This window comes from Musca domestica, unplaced genomic scaffold (genome assembly GCF_030504385.1).
Source record: "Musca domestica strain aabys unplaced genomic scaffold, Musca_domestica.polishedcontigs.V.1.1 27, whole genome shotgun sequence".
Taxonomy (NCBI): Eukaryota; Metazoa; Arthropoda; class Insecta; order Diptera; family Muscidae; genus Musca; species Musca domestica.
Window position 1 is genome coordinate 960,463 of NW_026712286.1, and position 18,154 is coordinate 978,616.

General features: G+C 35.1%; 1 long non-coding RNA gene across 1 annotated transcript; it reads right to left on the reverse strand.

Moving 5' to 3' along the window:
• Positions 1 to 323: 323 nt before the first annotated feature.
• Positions 324 to 17,698, reverse strand: LOC109614515 (uncharacterized). The gene is made up of 2 exons (XR_002195588.2): positions 17,289 to 17,698; positions 324 to 935 (listed from the first exon to the last, which is right to left on the reverse strand). It is a non-coding gene; the product is annotated as an uncharacterized LOC109614515 (long non-coding RNA).
• Positions 17,699 to 18,154: the final 456 nt, after the last annotated feature.

Consider the following 18,154-nt stretch of genomic DNA (forward strand, 5'->3'; position numbering starts at 1 on the left):
ATTTCAAAAAACTCGAGCAAATAGAAAGTTGTGAATATGATAATGTACAAGTCTGTGAGGAGGTCATGCAGTTATTTTGCATTAATTTTCAAGCAGCTGCAAATTAAACAAAAAACCCCACTCAAAACTAACAGCCCAACATTCGGATCTATGACACAGCAGATGTGTATGCTTTGGCCAGAGAAAGCAGCTGAAATATTAAAGCGTTTGGTGGCTTGAAATATTCATGTTGAAACAAGAAAAAAGAAAAATCGGCAACATTATTTGCATTGTCCAATTATGGAAAAATATTTTTTGATTATTTCAAATGAAAGCCATGCATGTATGTTTAATTCTTGTTGATTTTGAATCAATTTTGTTTTGTGTTTCTTTTCACTGGAATAGGAAATTTATTGCAACTTTCCACAACAGTTTGGTATCACTGTCTGTGAAAACATTCACTTTCGACTGACTGATTGACTGACTGGGTGGCTGACTGGCTGGCTGGCTGAAGTGCCATATCCTGTGAGAATATTTTGCATATGTCGTAAATATTCACAAAAATTTGTTTACATTCCAAGAAATTTTGCAAACAATGCAAACTCACACAAAAAACGCACCCGCATTTCAATTTTTAGCGCAAACAAGCAGCATATTGCCGAAAAATTGGTATTTCCTCTGAAGATTTTCACCATGGCCAAATTACGCGCCACCGGTCCTGGGTGGGAAGGGGGAGAGAGAGAGGCTCAACACCAAAACCCATGTATTGTGATGTTAACAAGCTGCAGTAAATATTCGCGCAATATGTGGGTATTCAACTCGACTACGCTGCTGATAAAGGGAAGTCTTCCAACCAAACAAATAAAACCGCACACAAATACTTTTTTCCGTAACATTCTCCGGCCATCCATCCGCCACCCCGCCCGCCTGCTTGCATAGCAGCCAGCATTCTCGCACTGAAAGGGAAAAAAACAAACAAGTATTGAAGAAGTAGCGGCAAAACTTTTGATGTAACAATTTGTAATTCAAGCAGAAAATGAAACCAGTTTCGCTGTAACAAAACTTCAATACACAGTCGTCTATCACACACACACACGGAAATATTGTGCCACATACACGCATTCACGCTCATTGAAGGACACCCGTTTACATATCTTTTTCACATGTAGTAAAGCATGACACAATCACACACACATACACACACTCTTTCTGCCTCACATATGTTGGCTGTCTAAAGTATCCAAATACGGCAAAGTATAAACATTTGAAAGAAACTTCGACAATCATACATTTAAGTATCGCATACAATACTTCTTCGCTCACTCAAGAAGAACTGGCAAACCTACAATGCGGCACATACACACATGTGCATATCTATACAATGCTCCTCCATACACGTAAAAGTATTTAACAATACATCTGTGTGCTCGTTTTGTTGTAGGGAAATTTCGGTAACAATTTCTAGCTTTCCTAAGTACTCAACATTTCATATTTGCTTAACAGAATATTAAATATGTATGTGGGTATGTTTGTTGGATTGATACGAGGTGCGTTCGTCGCATGGAAGTTGTTGAGAAATCAAGGGTCCAAAACTTATGTGATGAAAGAGAGTGTTATTTATCTCTGAGAGGAATGCCCTCTCAGGGTTTACAGCTGAGTGATTTACAATGGGATCGTGTTTGTTATTCAGATAAGAGAATAAACCAAGCAGACATAGTTATTTAACATGCAGTCTGATGGGCAGTTATTGCAAGGGACCTTTGAGTACCCTTTGAGACACATGAATAGTTTTAAACTATGAAAGACTGTTCCGAGTATGACATATATATTAGTGTATGGTTGAATCGAACAAATCATACAGAAATGGATTGCCTGCATAGAGATATAACCTTCGATTTACAAAGGATTTGGGATTATTTAACACTTTTGCCTTTACGGCCCAGTTGCTAGTTTATCTTGCTATGTTTGACCGTCCATGTATTAGTCCAATCTCACGAAATTTTACATCACGTCAAAATAGAAATCTATAATTATTGAAGAAAATGGCAAAATAAATGCAAGGAATGAATTTTAAATGAGGTTAGAGTTTAGGACATGTTAGAAGCTTGCTCACTAGCTAAATAAATAGATTCAATAATCTAAACTTTCCAACATTGTTAAGATTTCCTTTACAACGGCAGATGGCGTGTATATAGGATAATTGCCACGACATTTTAAATTATGTCAGACTCCGGTCAAAAATTCAGATATTTATTAATATTTGCATAAACTACTTGGAATGATTTTGATCAAATGGTCAGCCCCGACCGTTTATAGCCTTTGTATATTTAATATATTCACATATTCATACTATACCTAGTGCTGGTGGAAGTGCGAAGTTAAAAGAAATATCGGCGATTTATTTTTCAGTTTATCAAATTTATAATTTTAACACGTTTGAATGAGCCAAGTTTGGAATGAATGAAATGCTAATTTTGCATTTATTACCTATACATAAATTATTTTTTGTTATTTAAAATGTTGACTTATTTTGGAGGTAGTACCATACTAGATCTATAGTTGATAGAAATATTGAGTTGAGCGAAATTTTAAGATAATTTCACATTTTGTGGGATCTATAATTATTAAAAAATTTAACTATTTGTGGAGGAGGAGATGTGGCGGAAGGTATCAAAATACAAGGAAGAGAAATCATAGATAAAAGTTTGTACTATACATCACAAATATACATTCCAAATGCCAATAAAAGCTCCTTTCCCATGACTGCCAAATCGACCCTCGTTTAATGTGTTATGAGGACTTTTATTGCATAGAAATTGTGCATATCACATCAAAAATTACTTGAAGACATGTAACAACATTTTTAATTCATGGCTTACAAAGTTTGAATGCGTGTAAATACGCAAATGGGAATGTATGAATGCCAGCAAAACGTTAAAGCAAAATGGTTATATTTCAACGATAATTTCATGCATGGAAATCCTTAAGTGTATACCATTGGAATTTCTCGCAACATTCTTGAGGAGATTCTATGTAATTAAAATTATTTGAAATCCGAAATATTCACTTTGAGCGGTAACACATGATCTTTTGTGAGGAATTTTAAAACACTTTAATTTTTGAATTCGTATTAAATTAAATTTCCTGGTAATAAGGTGAAAATATTTTTATATATTTTTTTTATTTTCGATTTGCTTTCATTTTTTATCATGGCACAATTGACGAACGACCCTGTAGCCATGTTTTATGTATGTAGGCGAGTGATTGATTGCTTAATAATCCTTTTTTGCCAATGTTTATTTAATTTTGAATTGCAACTGCAAGTATTTTAATAAACTGACATTTAGAGACAATGGCTTTTACAAATGCCATTGTTTTGTGATTGTCATTGGGCATTGTTGAGTTTTTAATATTTAATTGGCATCAAATTAAAACCAAACATGACAGACACATTTTTTTTTTTTCAACCAAGAGCAACAAAAAAGCAAATCATAACTAAAGTTCTCTTATCTATAATCTAAACAGTTATTAGTTAAGTCAACAAAACTGAAATTACTTTTTCTAGTTTTGCACGCACACAGCAAATTGTCCGAGCGTGTGTGTGTGTGCATGTGAGTGCGAACGTGTGTTTGCACACACTTGATTCGGTCACAGTTGCAAAATACATATTCAGAATTTATAGTTTTCAATTTCCATTTATTGAGCATGGATATTTTGAAGACGAATAACCAATATTTACAATTTTCATTAAAGACAACAAACATTACAACTCAAAGACAGTTGGTTGGTCGGACAGACGCATACACACACACTCGGAGAGATAGACTGGCAAGGGAAACTTACGCACAAGTTTAAGTATCATAGAAATGTTTTAATTTCCCTTCTGCAATATTCGAGTACACAAATTTTCGATACATATTTCTCCCAACACACACACACTCAAGTGTACACATCTACGAGTGTTTTGTACATCGATGCGGACTGCAGTTGATGTCTGCACTCGAGACAAGCTATAAATTTTAATAAAACAATAATTAAAACAATAAATTTACATAAACAAACGATATAGTCATACTCGAATTATGTACACAAATAGTTTTGATAGCATTGTGGTTGTTGTAATAGTCTCTTGTCATGTTTAGTGTACATGCAAGTCATCTCGCAAATGGGAGAGTGAGAATAGTGGTTTGTGTACACCCCTGCGTATGAGAGTTATTAAAGGTAATTGTGTTGTGTAACTCATACGCACACTTGATCTGCAATGGCAGGCATATTCAGCAAAATAAAACACTTTTACTAAAGGAAATAAAAAACATTCAAAAGTTATGGATGAAAAATAGTACAGAGAACCTTTCGTTTAGAAATACGAAATACGTTCGATGAAAGGTAAGACCATCCACCATCCATCCAACTAGTAAAAAGCTCGTTAAATTAAGCCTGACCCAATACCATAATTTTGGAACCTAAATCGACAATTAGAATACTTAAGACATCACAATGTCAGCTACTTTAGGTACACACTATGATATGGAGCTTTAAAACATCTAAAATTGGTCAGATCCGCTATATGGTCTTATGTCAAATTGTAGAATTTTCATCCAACGAAATCCTAAATTAAAGAATAAATTAAAAATAAAATAAATTGCCGAATTAAAGTATTTTTTAATTCTGTTTTAAATGTCAAATAAAAGCCTTAAAATAGTGAAAATCATGAAGTTTCTCTATGTGTGAGGCATACAAAATTGCGTACATAATTTGGAATTTTCAGAAGGGAGTGTTTATGTCCTATGAAGATCCCGATCTTTACATGGCTGGCCATTTGGTTGGTTAATACTATAAATCGGAAGGTTGTATTATATTACGATATATAAAATATTAATCATATACCCAATACCTTTTTAATCATACACTTCAATACTCGAAATTTTGAAGGGTTATAATGTGGGGCTCTATCTTAGCCTGGTTCGACATAAACCATATTTCAATACCAATTATTCGAAATATAATACACACTTTTGTGAATGTGAAAACTCTGCAAACTCTATTTTGATCAAATATATAGGTATATGTTCTTCAAGAGATTCATATGACCTTCATGTTGTTACATGATTCGAAATCTTGAAAAATTATCATCTTCGACCTATGCAACTTTGTATATAATAATAATTACTCGGAGAGTGAAAATTCAGAGTAAGTAAAGGAGGACAGTCTCGCAAGTATGATAGGGAAAAGAGGAAAAGTCTGAATAAAATATATCTAATTGATGGATATTAAAAAAAAAATTATGTTGCTTAAGGAAGTGCAAAATTCTGCAAGCTAAATATCCATATTAGGATTTTACTTCAAAAATTTTCAAAGCCGTTTAATGTTTAACGTCTTTAGTTGCTTACTTCTTTTTTTTAATTTTTAGAACACAATCTGTGCTATGTTACTTTTTGTAACCTGTGGTTTACCCATCTTCCATTTGAATTCAATGTTAAAAAAAGTACAGTTTCCACAAAGCACATTGCAATTGTTGCAGTTGACCTTATTATGCATTATTTTTTTATATTTTTGACATTATCAATTTCGAGAAGAAAACGACGGTCCATTAAAACGTTATTGCATTTTGAGTAGCTGCATCTGCAATGCTTTTGTGCTTTCTAAGCATGGTTTTCCGCTACATTCTTTATTCATATTCGGTACTTTTTTCTGCTTCTCGCTGTTTTTTTGCTTCTCGTGCTTTAGATGTTCTATTATTTTTTACGTTTATACTAAATTGGGTACTTATGTGAATTTTAAAACTAAATTTTATTGTTGTCTTGTAAAAGCATTCGCATTTTTGTGTGGGAAATGGAGGGTTTTTGTTGAGTGTGGCCATGTGTGTGGTGTGTGTGTTCAAGTAACGTTTATTTTTTAAGTATGCCACCGACAACACCACATTTATGCAGCATGTGTGCAACATGTAGCAAAGATAAACACAAAATTGCAAAAATTCCAGTGGAAACAGTTTCATATGCGAGTGAACGATTTGGGGAACACTAACATCCTAACAAACTTTGTGCCATAATAAAACTCCACCCTGCTCCCTCCCTCGGTTTTTACAGTTATAGCAAGTGTTTCTATGGACTATTAGTGCATGCTAGCCCACTTTTTGCTTTGGTCCAATACCAATAACAAAAAAAAACTAACTTTTGCTCTACATGATGAACATGGCCACAGTCACCTGTTGTAGTTTTAAATTATGATTCGGCATGTTCTTCGTAGAACGAATTTCAGAATTTCAATGCTATTACAAAACCGATTAAGTATCTTATGAATTGTTATGACCAGCAATGTTCAATGTAGAAAATTACATTGAAATGAAATTGAGTGGAACATTAGAAATGCATGGAACAGATCATTTCATTGGAATGTTAGTTTAAGTTATTGCCTTTGCAAGACAGTATTCAACGAAAACTTTTGGTTTCGATGGAGAGGACTTCATTTAAACATTAATCCAACCTACCCTTTACCTTAAGCTCACCCACAAGAAAGACATCCCCAAATTCATTGAGGAATAACGATAATCAAAGTTTTCAACAGCTTTTGTCTTAAAAGTTGATTTGTGTTTTTCCATTGTTCACATTGGCATCTCCCTTGCCTGAATCGTTAATCCTTTTTCCTTTGAATACCAAAGGTTGCTCCATTGTCCGTTGGACATTAATTTCTTGTAACTCAATTTTACCAAAGTTTCGGCCCTCCACACACACACTCTCCCACCCCTGGAAAAAAAACTTCGCATTCCCATTACATTATTGATGATTGGTCAGTAATTCAGTTTTGAGTTTAATTTGTCGGAAATGCGATTAGCAACTTTCAATTGTTCAATAGAATCGAAATGGAAATGAAATAAAACTTTCAACTTTTAACTTTTGCCATTGCCAACACAAACACAGAACATCAAAAGTAAATAAACTGCTGCGGCATGTGCTAATGATGTTCCGTCCAATCAAAAGGTACAAATCCACCGAAGGGAAACAAAATATAAAAAAAACACCCAAACTCCATGCAGAAAAAAGGAACATTTCGGTTCTATTTTCTGGCAGTTATTCAAATATGAGAACAACAAAAAGTGATGGCAGAAACAGGAGCATACGAAAAAAGAAGAAGAAAATGAAGGAAACAGCCATAAAGTAAATTATGTATAGAAGAGCACAAATTAATGCACAACAAAACAGTACTGCATGGAGAGACTGGAGAAGGTGGCACCAGGATAGGAATGAATGAAAGAAAACTTTTCTATTCAATTTCCTTTTACGACAAACAACACAACAATAAAAGCTGTTTTGATTGCAGTCATTTGTTAAAAAAAAGCTAACATAAAAAGGTACTTTTTTCCTCACTTCACTATTAAATCCGCACTTAAAAGTCACAGCAAGGCAACACCGAGCGGGAACTTTTCCTTGCAGCGGAATTTGAGCAGTAAATAAATATGACAACAATTTGCAAAGTATCCTTTGGATACTTGTCATCCTGGGTGGTGGATGGGTGGGTAGCTGAAGCTGGTGACATGGCGTAAGCTCTCATTAAGAATAAATTCACTCAAAATGTTGCCCTGCCATCAGTCATGGACGCAGTAATGTCCCCTCGGGCATTGGCAAATGATCGCCCAATGTGTACTTTTCAATTTTTAGCTTTATGGCAAATAAATGAGCTGCTTCCGTTCATGCTTGGCCTGACGTCATTTGTTTGAGGAAACTTTTCTTAATTATTTACCAAAATTTGTTAAGCTGCCAATAAATTTAATTATCGATTGCAGTTAACAATCGAGTCGAGCACCCAACCTTAAGGTGGCACTCACTTTGGCATTTTATAGGTATTTTATGCCGAGTGCCACACTGTCTTCACTGGAAATTATGAAATAATTATGAACACTAACTACCGTAGAGTGCTGTCCGCAAACTTTTCACTTTAATAATGTGGCAGCAGATTGTGCAAAAATTACGTTTTACTTTTTTATATTTCATTGCCGAAAACCATGAAACTTTCCCACCTAAATAATTTCATAATTTTTCTTCGTCCAACTTGGTCATGCTCGTTTGTCCACCATGGCGGTGGTGGTAATAACGAAATATTTATTTGTTTTTAAATACAAATGGCGGAGAGTTCGGGACTCAGTTATAAAAAAAATATAGATTTTGAGAGTAGTTGAATGAAAGGAAAGAAGATTGGGAGTTACGATAATAAAGAGATTCATTGGACATATTACTAAAATATTCCGTGTCCAAAGACAATTAAAAAAAATCACAAGTGATACGAATTTGAATTTGGATGTCAAAATCTTCCTTTCCCTTTTACACGGGAAATTTGGGGTTACTATTACATGTGTGATATACCAGAACCTGTAAAATTGTTGAATATTTAATAAATACCAAATTATAGCCCAATCAGTTGCAGTATGCGGCTAAGAACTTTAAAACGCTGATTATGTAGAGTTAGGACCATTACAAGATTTTAAATTTCAGGAGAAACTGCTATATGAGAATTATGTCAAAATACCTATGGATTTTAACAACTGCAACCAATTTCAGACTGTTGTCATTTCTAAGCCACTCGTCCGACAGCTGTTAAAATTATTCCAGTGACAGCTCATTATATTGTTAACAAGCGTACAAAAGCAATTTGGTGAGAATTTTCCAGAAAAAAAGTTATTAGTGATGGAATTCAAGCGTGATAGTGTGATTTCTTCATGTTTGGCTGGAAAACGACAAGTGGCTATCGTTAGAGAACTTCAGCATTTAAATGCGAATGAATCATTTGTGTTTCGTACCATCCCTCGTCACCGTGATATTGGTAGCATAGCCCGACGTCAAGGAAGTGGACGGAAGATAACAGCAACATCAGCAGAAATGGTTCGAAAAGTAAAGGAGCGATTTGATCGATATCCGCTATATCCGAAAATAGACTCAAAGAACAAAAGAGTTGCATCGATTGGCCGAATGATGAACTGTCGAATTTTATTTTCGCCAATGTCCAGCAGTTTGTAAACAATGAAAATAATTGTGTTGCACCTTCGGTTGGCCACTAGAACTCAAGCGCAGGCCATGTTGATAGTGTGGGCCGACATAACAGCCGATGGTCGCTCTCCGCTCGTATTAATCGACAGTGGTATCAGAATAAATGCCGAATATTATCGCGAAAATATTCTGGTGGGTGTATTAAAGCCTTGGGCACACAAACATTTTGGCCGCAGACATTGGACATTCCAACAGGACTCAGCACCATCGCACTCAGCACACGCCACCCAAGAATGGTTACAAAATGAAGTTCCTTACTTCATTTCCAGCGTACAATGGCCACCAATATCTCCGAATACCAATCCGCTGGACTATTGTGTCTGAAGTATTTTAGAAAGTGTCGATCACTTCAAGCAAGCGCTACGCCGGGAATTGGCCAAAAATACCGAAGAGCAAAATTCGGACAGCGTGTGACGGTTTCATTGGCGGTTGAAGGCCATAATTCGTGCCGAAGTTGATCAATTCGAACAAATCTAAACTTATTCTAAAATTTTATGCTATTTCGCACATTTTTTGCTTTCATTCAATAAAATTTAAAAAAAAAAAAAAATAATAAAAATTATGACGATTGACTTTTTTGCAGTTTTTTTTTTATCTTACCCTATACTGCATATTAATTGAATATTTATATGGCAACTAAAATAACTAACATGATCTTGCGGACCTCCAGAATTAATTGGAAATACAGTTCAAAAGAGTCATGTTAATTAGTATTTATTTCATCATCTCAGCCCGACCCTCAATGTCACATGAGGATAGTTTATCGTTTTCCCAAAAGTCACAGCAAATATTTGGGTATTCCAATACAATAACCAGCCAGCCAGCCAGCTAGGATTTAGTGGAAGGCATTTTTGATTGGAAAGTCATAAATTTCTGTTTGTCAATGTGACACAGTTGGGTTATAACTTTTAAACTTCCTTTGATTTACATTATCTAATGAAGGTGAGAGACCATGGCAATATAACTCCATAACTGAATAACAAATAACCCAACCATGAACGGACCACAATAAATTTCCATCTACTCCCCAAGTGTAGCAGAGGAAGTCCTTGAGTTTTTGTGAAGAGAAAATATTTGCATGATTCATACAGAGAGTTTATTTATGGTTGGATGTTTTTGTAGCTACTATTCTTCATCTTCATCTTTGTTTTTTTTTTTGTTGCTACTTTGTTTGTCCTGTTCTTGCATGATGCATACCTTCCGGTTTCTGGGAAATTGGTTTACCACAAAAGTTTGTCATTACTTGAGTAAATTATTCGACTACTTTCTTGTTCTTCCTCTCCTCCCCACCCCTCACCGCCCCTCTGAGATACATTCAAATGTACAAATACACAAAGTTGCATTTCAATTTGAAACAAAGGCAATACGGCAGAAAAAGCAGCAAAAAAACTAAGAAATGCAAAACAGAAAAGACCTCCAACCAAACCAATCTCTGGCAAAGTCATTACATAAAACTAGGAAATTTTCATTTTTTGTCAAGCCAAAACAAAATTGATTGAAATTCTTCATGATTACACATTGACATGGTATACAAAAATAGTTTATATTATTTGATTGGGGATATTGGAGAGGATGTGTTGTCAGAAATTTCGAAATATGAAGGTTACTAATTTTCAATTTTGTTTTGCGTTTCAAAACAAACATAATTTTCTGATGTTAATATTTGTTTATTACAAAATGAAAATTTCTCGACAAAAGTTTAACCTTTACCTATAGAGATGAAATTTTGTGACATATTTTATGACGTAGTGGTGAATTTTATACCGCTTAATTTTACAAAAAAGTTTATTTAAAAATATATTTTCAAAATTATTTAATTTTTATTTGAGCAAAGCAAGTACTTTTAATCATCGCAGTTCAAGAGATAATTTCGACAAAATGTGAAGAGAGGTTAAAATTTACCACCACCGTACCCCCAAGCTGAATTGAATTCCAATTAACTTACCACAAAACTGATAAAAAAAAAAACACTATTTTGCTAAAGATCCAGGCTTAGTTTTATCAAATATCATAGAAATGAAATGATTCAAAGTTGACGTTTTACAATCAGTTTAACTTACAAAGCCCATCTGGAGCTTAATGTATGTGTCAACATCAAAACAGAAATATCGTCTCAATTCATTGTTAAACAAGTCTGATACATATATTCTCTTAAAATTTTTCATAATTACTTAAGAGCAAAAAAGTACAACTGAGGTCGAGGCCAACGTTCCAATTAGACGTACCGTGCAACAAATGCCTGACTTTGTGTCTTCTGATATCTGTTTGTTCATGGCACATTTCTTGTCACTTCAGAACCGTAGATGACAGCCAAGTTTGCATACAATTTTCATTTAGCACATTAAATGTTGTTCAGCAGAAGCAATAGAAGGAAAATTGTTTTGCAATTTTCACATGCAAACAGTGCTCTTCTGGAAACTTTTTTTTTGTGTCTTTTATAGTTCTATTCAACTTTCTTCAAGTTTGGGATATTTTCCAATTTCTTGTTGATGACATGATAAAATTTCACATTTTCCTCCCCCTCCCCCCTTGTCAATGAACATTTTGAGAGACGAGATTTGAACGAAGTAAACGAACTTTGTTGCAACAAATAGTTTTGTTTTGAAGATATTATGCTATTTCTGCATACTTTTCCTTTTATTGATGGCACTTTGTCTCCAAAGTTTTCTTTTCTTCTACCATTTGGCAATGACAAACATAAAGAACAAAAACAATAACAACAACGACACTAAAGTGATAAAAGAGAAGGAATCTATCACTTGCTGTTGTTGTTGTTGATAATGTTTTATTTCTGTGATATATAAACAAAATCGTTTTTCCCATTCGTGGAACAAACAACAATTTTCCCTGATCGGCTCGGTGATGAATAATGGAGAAATAACAAAGTAATTTCCCTGTTCAAATACAACTTCAATAATTCTATTTTCATTCTACTCAGTTAGAGTGATGAGAAACAATTTATATATTAAATGATACATATTAAATATATACATATTAAAATTTAAATATAAAATTAATGGGATCTGCTGGCAACATTCAGTAAGAAATTTAAAAAAAAAATACTAATGAGCATTTGATCCTAGAAGGTGACAATTTTCGATAAAAATAAGTAAGCAAAGGCTACAGTCGAGCGGGGCCGACCGTTGAATACCCTACAACACTATAATAAACGATACAGTTTATATAGGCGAGATACTCGAAAGAATTCCACAAGATATTGTGACAGATACTAAAAAAAAACCATCAGGCTTCGTTCTCTAATTTTCGAATAATACCAACTTAAACTAATTTGCTCATTTCCAATTTATTGGTAGATGTTGCACGTAAATGGTATTCCAAGATCTGGAACCAATATTTCCCAAAGACCTATAATCTCTCAGAAGTGGCAAAAGATTAACATTTATTATTGGTTTTTTACTGAAACGCATCTATATGAGATACAGACATTTGACTATATTCTTCAACGAAATCAGCGTAACGAAATAGTCAGAAGTGCGTCTTTCCAGTATTTGTGAATTCTCCAAAAAGTCACTGGAATGGACATTTTCGTATTTTGTCTACAAAAGTTGGCAAACTATTTCTCACATTGAATATTTTTGGGTGACCATCCAAAACTGCTTGGCTTTTGCAATGTCCGGTAACCCCCATTCAAATGTGCCTGAGGATCGGGCAATAATTACGACCTGCTGACAAATTTTGCAGTTTTTTGGTCCATTTCAACCCCTAAATATATGGCGATCATCTCCAAAAAGAAAACCAAATTAACCACCTTCGACCAAGCCAAACTACTCTTTAGCTCTTTTGAGTGTATTTTCTTTCTGTTGCAGTGTAAGTTCTTGCACTTTTTGGAAATTCGATGGCTTTACCCCGAGCTCATTTTTCAAAATTTGCCGAATGGAATTATACGATATGTTCAGCTCACGAGCCATTTTTCGGCCACTGCGACACGATCAAGTCGCTTTTTTACGTTTCGAACCATTTCTGCTGATGTTGCTGTTTTCATCCATCCACTTCCTAGACGGCGGGCTACGCTACCAGTATTAGGGAAACAAGCGATGGTACGAGACACAAAAGATTTATTCACATTTAAATGCTGAAGTGCTCTAACGATAGCCACTTGTGGTTTTCCAGCCAAACATAAAGGAATCACACTATCACGCTTGAATTCCATCACGAAAAACTTTTTTTCTGGAAAATTCTTCCCAAAATGGTTTTGTGCCCTTGTAAACAATATAATGAGCTGTCACTGGAATAATTTTAACAGCTGCCAGACGAGTAGCTTAGAAATAGCAGCAGTCTGAAATTGGTTGCAGTTTCTTCATCTCACCCTGTATATTAATGCCATGAGGAGGCATCCTGCTGCAATTTCCAAAGTGCCATTTTGACGGGTCTTAATATTTCTTTAATAAGTAGAAGATTTCTAATGGTCGAGTGAAAGTTTCCAAATTTAACCCTCCGATATGCTAGTGCTAGTTCGCATTTGTTATCTTCCTCACCTGGCTTCAGCCTTTCTCAATGGACCCAGTTTCCCCTGGTTCAAGGCGGTTATTTCCTTCGGGCATAAATCAAGGTTTACAGCAGCTTATCATTTACTAAAGCAATTTGAAAATGTAAAAATGTAGGCACCAAAATTTCGTAGTTTGGAAAATTTCAGTCATTCTAATGTAATGAAGTTTAAAATTTCATTGGCTCTTAAAAATAAAGAATTTTCTCTACTGAGCTAGTGATGCTAGAAATACAAATTAACGTTTAAATTCCTAACTATTTTATATCCATTTAATTTAAGTACTAAAAATACTTTGAACCCCACGACTAACCGATTCCCACTTGCTTTTAATGGAGAAACAAGTTCAATTTCCAATCAATATTTTTGATTATTTCAACGGAATATCATTTACCGTTTTCTTTAAATTAATGACTGCAGCAGTATTTGTGATGTAGAATTTGAGCTTTTTTACTATTCCACAAACTCACATTAATTATGCGCTGTGACGTTTCGAATTTAGTTCGAGTTGCTGGTTGTAATTCATCCTCCCACGCATTTGACAATTGTGCGGTGTGATGTAGTGTGTCATTTTTCTCTCTCTCCCTCTCTCCCTCGCTGTAAACCATTGTAATAATTTACATGTTAAGCCAATTTCAAATTGTAAAAATTAGCATTTTACAGTGTTAAATAAAAATTAATTACAGCAATTTATTGTTAAGCTAACAGCAGCAATGTCTCTATGTATGTGTGTGAGAGAGAGAGGGGGGATCTGTGTGAGTGCGGTGTACCCACAAAATATAACAAACCTTAATTTGTCCCCTCGACCAAATGTGTGGTGGCCTGACTGTGGAGAAATTAAATGAATAACGAGGTGTATAATTGAAGCGGGAGCGTATGGTACAGCTGCTACAGCATTTGATTGCCCGCGGCAAGGACTGGGGGTTCCTGGCGGAGCAAAGCAAAAAGGCATCCTAAAGCAACTGACATTAATAATTTGCTTGTCCCTTTTTAATTTGCCCTGTTAACGTTGATGCTCGCACGAAGCTAATGTGTCATAATTATAACGAAAATGAAACTAGAACAAATACAAATTTTAGACCGCAGTCAACAGAGCCAACCGCCAAGTAAATAAACTGTTCAGCAAAGCGACCATTCATTTATTCATTCGTCCAGGCATTCATTCGGAAACTAGCGTACAATAGTGTCATCATGATTGGCTCTCTGGGCCAGCAGCGTTTTACTGTGTACTGTTCGCTCTCTACGCCATGCTCGTTATTACAACACTGACTGCCTGGACTTTTGGGTTTCCAGCTAATTTAATCGTTTGGGAATTTGAAAAAAGTGCTTTGTCATAATCAGCTCTAGGCAAGGTGGTTGTTAACGAGAAGCCAGCTCGAATCGGCCGCAAAAAAGCAAATGCGGAGACAAAAACTTCTTCCATTGTACATTTGTTGACTTGATAATAGGCTGTCACATAATTAGGTTGTAAATTTTGATGGTGGTGGTGGAGGGCTGTGTTTTGGAGTATGTCTTTTCCCTGTAACTGCTTCTAGAGGTATTTCCGGCAGTTTTGTTTTTTCCTGAGCTTTTTATTTCCCACCCTTTCATCCCCCCAAAAAATACACACACACACACACAACCGACAATGGCAATTGAAAAAATCATTCTAATTTAGCAAACAATGGATATAAGCGCCATTAAACTTAGCAGAGATAATCCTTGTGAAACGGACCAAGTCCATTTGGAAAAAACAAATGATAAAAAGTTTTATTCAACTTCAAATGAACAGAGCGGCAAACGAAAAAAAAAACAGCGAAAACAACTGAATTTATTACTATCTCCGCAAATGAAAGGAAAAACAACGGAAAAATAATTGGAAGACATTATCGGATGCGTTATCGTTGAGGCTATTTTATTTTAGGACATAATTAACGTAAAAGAGACACTAAACCGGCAACCACTACAGCGACAGACGGCTGTGATGACGATGATGATGATGACGTTGACGACAACAAAGAATTTCGGAACGAACCCACAAGAATGCTCCATAAAATAACACAAGTAATTCTTGATTAACATTTACCACATTCTTGGCAGACTTTCGGACGCCCAACCAGTGACAACTGGCCAGAAGCGGGTGTGGGTCCATGTCCAAGTGAGAGTTTGTGTTATTTTCTTTTTTTCGTCGGTTGCTGATAAACACTTCAACAACAACTAAAAATGTGCTGACAGCTAAACCAGGACTGGCTACCGCAAATTTGGTGATTTTTGTTGGTTATCCGTCGAAGGAGGAACTAAGAAATTTCATTTTCAACGAAATAGGAAAAAGTTGCGGCAAAAGGGCAATGCACTGAGAGAAATGTTCGGTACAGTTGGCAGTTGTGTGAAAGAATTGTTATTCCGTACAAATTGTACTATTGTGTAATCCGAAATTTTTAATATTTATTCTCTAATCCAGAGTGAAGTTTCATTACATCTGAAAAAAAATTAATTCCCTCTCTATGCATCTGGGGATCAAAAAATTAATGCTTTGGATTACAAATTCCACGAAACCCTTGGTACTATGGGGTAATACTGCCCAGTAAAAAACTTGGAAATATATGAGCCGATTAACAAATTTAAAGGTATTGAAAACAAACTACAAAAAAAAAAAAAAAACAATTTGTTATAAACATAAAGCAAATTTGGGCGAAATACCTTTGTTAAAAAAATAATGGATGAGTATGTTGATTTGTAAGTAGTTACGATTTCTAAAAATTGTTAAAGAAAAACACTATTCGGTAATAGAAGTTGTTATTGGGTATGTAATACTTCGAATCTGGTCATATTTATTTTATATGTTTAGTTATATTTTTCTACTCTGCTGTTAGGTTCCAGTTATCGAATTTCTTATAAAAATTTCTCGTTCTTCGAATTTTCAGTGTGCCCCCTAACCCACGACTATCTATTGTAGTAAAGGACAAAGCTTGTCCCCAGTGTGTAATTTGCCGGTGACTCCTTTATTAGTTGGGCTACTAAACGTCGTCATAAGACAGTGTATGGCAGAACTAATGCCAATGGCTGGTCTCGAACGGGAAGGCAGCCATGTTGGGTTCCTTTCAAGTCGATTTGCAAGTAAATAAAGAGATTATCGTCGTGGATGGTGGCTACGGGCAGATGACAATATGTAAATGGGCCATGGATGTGTAAGTACACATTTATGTACCATTTACTAAGGAGCTTATATTTTGTGGGTATATTTACTCAAATGTGTAAGGATATCGTCTAGGTGAAATGTTACACACCCTAATGATGAGTGATATGGGATTCGATTTGTTAACCAAAAGATTAAACAACTAATGATGATAAATTAAATTCAAAGGCATGCGAGCCTGGCTAAGAAAATAATATCCTTGGCGACTGGATTTCGGTATTTAATTTACATTCCATTTCCAGTTTGAATTATTCTTTTGTGTAGTAAACGAATTAAGGTTGGTCTTCTTTATCTTCCTTGGACGGCCATGGATAACGCGATGCCTTTGCAGTTCGGAGCACTTAATCGCAGCAAACATGTTGACAACTGTGATTTACGCTCATCGTTGGCATTTAAATTGTTATGTTGCCCGAAATAAATGTTCGCACTCTAAACTGGTTGGAGGCAGGGAGGGGGGAAGGCATGCTTACAATTAATGTTGAATGCCTTAGCTGTTGAATGCGTTCTTGGTATTTTGTTGTCCATTTTATTCGAACGAACACACGCCCACCCACACAACACTCAAAAAATTCACAAAGGCAGAGCTACTCACCTGCTGCAGCCGACAGAGAAGTCCATGGCGAGTTGACAATGACAATGTGTTCCAGTTGGTTTGAACGGGGGAATTTATTTTAACAGCATTTGCCTGGAGTCGAAATGATTTAATGCTCACAGTGTTCGGGGGGGAGAACTTGAGTTGTAAAGCTCAGAGAGATTTCAAAGGTATTGCTACATCGATTTCCGATAATATATGTTATAAATCATCAATTCAAATGCAGATTTCAATATATTTGTATATCAACATGGCTGTGCAAGGCGCGACTGGATACTTGCCCGGTTAATTGCATGTCTTCGGAAATGAAATTTTGTAGGAAATGTTACTGAATTTATAAAAGTTTTTGACAATTTTTATTCCCAGAACTCAAAAAACTGAGTTGGAAAAAATGGTTACTCAATTTTGAAATTTTGACAACTGTTAGAAGGTGTCTAACCGATAAAATGACTTTTTGTAGAAACATATTTCAATAATTATATTTCTGTGGATACTCAGTAAATGAAAAATATTTTCGAAATCGATAGAAAATCTTCAAAACTGTTTCGTCCATTTCATAAGAACCGAAATTGGACCATTCTAGAAGAAACCTCTAATGGTAGATTGTAAGATTTTTCGACTAAGATACGTGCGAATTTTAATAATGTTTAGACAAGACACTAACCACACATTTAACATAGAAGATAACAGAGCAATGTTAACGTTAACAGAGCTACATAAAAGTACTTATACTTTTTTTTTTCATACAGAAAGGATAATGAAACGAATTGCTTAGTCATTATTAATAAATGCTCAAAAATTGTAAGGCACCAAACACCCATTAACTCGTATCATAATCTTATGGGGCAGGACAATCTTACAACACA